The 4,690-nt window shown below is 41.9% G+C and overlaps 1 non-coding gene across 1 annotated transcript; it reads right to left on the bottom strand.

Annotated features, from left to right (window-relative positions):
- Positions 1-793: 793 nt before the first annotated feature.
- LOC119920118 lies at positions 794-931 on the bottom strand. The gene has a single exon (XR_005447883.1). It is a non-coding gene; the product is annotated as a small nucleolar RNA SNORA7 (small nucleolar RNA).
- Positions 932-4,690: the final 3,759 nt, after the last annotated feature.

Raw genomic sequence — 4,690 nt, 5'->3', positions numbered from 1 at the left:
GTAATTCAAATGGTGCCAAATTCCCCATATTGCTCAGTATTAAAAGTGTGTCGCAGCCTGTCTTAGTTATGTCCTCTTAGCTATAGTCTTCCATCTCAATGTGAAAATGGTCCAAAGATCAATTTCATTAATCCCCTTCCCAATTTTTAACAACTTAATTGGGTAATTCTGAAGGGGAGTCCAGGGAGGATCAGATCAATTTCCTTAGCCTTTCTTCCAAAGCCTAAACCACAGAAATATTCCTTCTCTCTGATTCTTTGTTCTGGGCTCTATCTTTTCAAAATCCATTTTGTTCTCCATAAGGTATTCCATTATGATCATTCAAATACCTACTCTAAACTGAGGTGTAGCTAGTAACCATATCATCTCTTATTATTTAATGGCTATTCCAAGAGGAAACATAGCACTTCCGTTCTTCACACTGCTAGTGGTATGGTTTGGACTGTGTGGCTTTGGCATTTTTCTACAAACCCTTTTTCTGGAAAACTTTTCATTTACCACTAATAATAATAATTGTGGTATTTGTTAAGTGCTTACTATGTGCCAAGTACTGTACTAAGCTCCAGGGTCTTGTCTTATGCTGACGAGTTTTCCCCAACCCATAGTGATTCCATGGACACATCTCTCCCAGAGCACCCAACCTCCATCTGCAATGATTCTGGTAGTGTACCCACATAGTTTTCTTGATAAAAATATGGAAATTGTTTACCATTACCTCCTTCTATGCAGTAAGCTTGAGTCTCCACCCTCAATTCTCTCCCATGCCGCTGCTGCCCAGCTCAGGTGAGTTTTGACTTGTAGCAGATTGACTTCCACTCACTAGCCAATGCCCAAACTAGGAATGGAATGGATATGTCTCAGTTTGACTCTCCCTTCCATAGCCGAAACTGATAAAGTACTGGAAACTCTCCAGATAAGATCCTGATAGGGAAAACTCCAGGGTAGATCAAAGATAATCAAGTCCCACATGGGGCTGATAGTCTAAGTAGGAGGGAGACCCAGTATTGAATCCCCATTTTGCTGATGAGGAAACTGAGGCACACAGAAGTTAAGTGAGGTGCCCAAGGTCACACAGCAGGTAAGTGATAGGGCTGGGATTGGAATTCAAACTCAATTTTACACAAAACCAACTATCATCAACTCAATTTTGAAATCTGTGTTCTGTCTCAAGCATGCATACAAATACATTCCAAATACATTTGGCAATTACTGAGCCAGCAATCGAGTCACATCAATCCAGGTATTATCAATCAGTCATATTTATTGAACACTTACTGTTTGTGGAGCACTGTACTAAACACTTGGGAGAGTACAATGTAACAATAAAACAGAGACACATTCTCTGCCCACAATGAGCTTACAGTCTAGAGGGGGAGACAGACATTGATATAAATAAATAGAAGTACAGAAATGTGCATTAGTGCTGTGGGGCTGGGAGAGGAGGATAAATAAAGGGAAGAAGTCAGGGTGATGCAGAAGGGAATGGAAGAAAAGGAAAAGAGAACTTAGGGAAGGACTCTTGGAGGAGAAGTGCCTTCAATAAGGCTTTGATGTGGGGGTGAGTAATTTTCTGTTGGATATGAAGAGGGAGGGCATTCCAGACCAGAGGCAGGACATAGGTGAGAGATTGGCAGCAAGATGTATAAGGTCAAGGTACAGTGAGTAGGTTGGCATTAGTGGAGCTAAGTGTGTCAACTGGGTTGTAGTAGGAGAGTAATAATAATAATAATAATAATAATAATAATAATAATAATGGCATTTGTTAAGCGCTTACTGTGTGCCAAGCACGGTTCTAAGCACTGGGGGAGGATACAAGATAATTAGGTTGTCCCACGTGGGGCTCACAGTCTTAATCCTCATTTTACAGATGAGGTAACTGAGGCACGGAGAAGTTAAGTGACTTGCCCAAAGTCAAACAGCAGACAAGTAGTGAGGAGAGGTGATTGAGTGCTTTAAAGCTGATAGTAAGGAGTTTCTGTTTGATGTGGAGGTGGATGGGCAACCACTGGAGGTTCTTGAGGAATGGGGAAACTTGGCCTGAGTGTTTCTGTAGAAAAATGATCTGGGCAGCAGAGTGAAGTATGGACTAAAGGTGGGAGAAACAGAAGTCAGGGAGGTCAGCAAGGAGGCTGGTACAGTAATCATGATGGTATAAGTGCTTGGGTTAATATGGCAGCAGTTTGGATGGAGAGGAAAGGGCAGATTTTGGCAGTATTTTGAAGGTTGAACAGACAGGATTTAGTGATGGATTGAATATGTGGGTTGAATGAGAGTGATGTGTCAAGGATAATGCCAAGGCTTTGGGCTTGTGAGACAGAAAGGATGGTGGTGTTGTCTACAGTGACGGGGAAGTCAGAGGAAGGACAGGGTTTGGGAGGGAAGATAAGTAGTTCTTTTTGGGACATGTCAAGTTTGAGGTGACAGCAGGACATCCAGGTAGAGATGTCTTGAAGGCAGGAAGTGATGCATTAGGAGGGACTATGATATAAAGTGAACAAAGACAGCAGAGTCTAACTGAAGGACAACAGGACTCTGAGTAGATGTCAGATCCAGTCCAGTTTCAGTTTCTGAATAGCTGTCTGGTCAATTCACTGAACCTCAGAATCTCACTTGGAGAGTTACAGAGTTTCCTTAGGGCTACATGTAGTTTGTTTCCAAATGGTAGTCAGTGAAAAAAGTTTATTTTTAAACCAACAATTTCTGGGAGCCCATAAATGAAGACTTAGCTTTCTATTTCAAGTTTCTCCAGGTCTGTTCTACAAAGCTTGAAGGTAGACCTTCACTTCAGAATTAATGAAAATATTCATTTTAGTGGCCTATATGTAAGTCTTCAAGCACAAAGATCTTACAATAAAGCAGATTATTTTAGAGCTGCTTCATTTCCTGCTGTCAGCAACTAAGGGAGGCTCCATACTCCAAAAGCCCAGCCTAAACTTCAGGTGTTCAAATCCTTATTCTTTCCTGACTCTCCCCATTAGGAGGCCCAAACGTTAATCCAGACAGACTAAGGCTTCAATCAAATCCATCAATACTATTTATTGCACATTACTGTGTGTCCTCCCCCTGTCTTTCCCGTTGTTGTAGACAACAACACTATTCTCCCTGTCTCACAAGCTCATAACTCCAGCATTATCCTCAAGTCATCTCTCTCATTCAACCACATATTCAATGTTACCATATCCTGTCTTTTCTACCATCACAATATTGCTAAAATGTTCCTTTTCCTCTATAATAATTGTGATATTAGTTAAGTGCTTACTATGTGTCAAGCTCTACTAAGCACTGGGGTAAATACAAGATAATCAGGTCCCACTGTGGGCTCAGAGTCTAAAAAGGAGGGAATACAGGTTTGAATCCCCATTTTGTAGATGAGGGAACTGAGGCACAGAGAGGTTAAGTGAGTTCCCAAGGTCACACAGTAGATAAGTGGTGGAGTTGGGATTAGAACCAAGTTCTTCTGACCCCCCAGGTCCATGCTTTTTGCAACAGGCCATGCTGCTTCACTTAGACAACACTGCTTCCCTGTCTAATAATAATAAATAATAATAATGATTGCATTTGTTAAGCGCTTACTATGTGCCAAGCACTGTTCTAAGGGCTGGGGGGATACAAGGTAATCAGGTTGTCCCAAGTGGGGCTCACAGTCTTAATACCCATTTTACAGATGAGGGAACTGAGGCACAGAGAAGTGAAGTGACTTGCCCAAGGTCACACAGCAGACAAGTGGCAGAGCTGAGATTTGAACCCATGACTTCTGAATCCAAAGCCCTTGCTCTTTCCACTGAGCCACGCTGCTTCTCTTGTCTATGTATTCTATTTCTGTCTATCCAAACTGTTACTACACTGTTTCAAGCACTTGTACTATCCCACCTTGACTACTGCATCAGCCTCCGTCCTGACCTTTGCTACTTCCTGTCTTTCCCCACTCCTGTCCATTTCTTTTTTTATGTGTGTGGAACTTATTAAGTGCTTTCTATATGCCAGGCACTGTACTAAGTGCTGCAGTAGGTACAAGATAATCAGGTTGGACACAGTTCCTGTCACACATGGGGCTCATAGACTAAGTCAGAGGGAGGAGCATTTAATCCTCATTTTAAAGATGAGGTAACCAAGTCACAGATAAATTAAATGACTTGGCTTAAGTAGCATAGAGAAGCAGCATGGTTCAGTGAGAAGAGCACGGGCTTGGGAGTCAGAGGTCATGGGTTCTAATCCTGGCTCCGCTACTTGTCAACTGTGTGACTTTGGGCAAGTCACTTCACTTCTCTGTGCGTCAGTTACCTCATCTGTAAAATAGGGATTAAAAGTGTGAGCCCCACATGGGAGAACCTGACTACCTTGTACCCCCCCAGCACTTAGACCAGTGCTTGCCACATAGTAAGTACTTAACAAATGCTATTATTATTATTATTATTATTATTATTATTATTATTATTATTATTATTATTATGAGCCTGGTTAAGAAGCCAGATCTTCTGACTCCCAGAACCATTATTTTTTCCACTAGGCCACACTGTTGCACGGATCATTTTTCTAAAAAAATGTTCAGTCCACATCTTCCCCACTCCTGAAGAACCTCCAGTGGTTGTCCACCCACCTTAACATCAAACAAAAACTCCTTACCATCAGCTTTAGAGCATTCAATTGACTCCCCCCCTCCTACCTCACCTCATTAATCTCTTACAGTCCA

Source organism: Tachyglossus aculeatus, chromosome X1 (assembly GCF_015852505.1).
Source record: "Tachyglossus aculeatus isolate mTacAcu1 chromosome X1, mTacAcu1.pri, whole genome shotgun sequence".
Lineage (NCBI taxonomy): Eukaryota > Metazoa > Chordata > Mammalia > Monotremata > Tachyglossidae > Tachyglossus > Tachyglossus aculeatus.
This window is presented reverse-complemented; position numbering and strand designations above follow the sequence as displayed.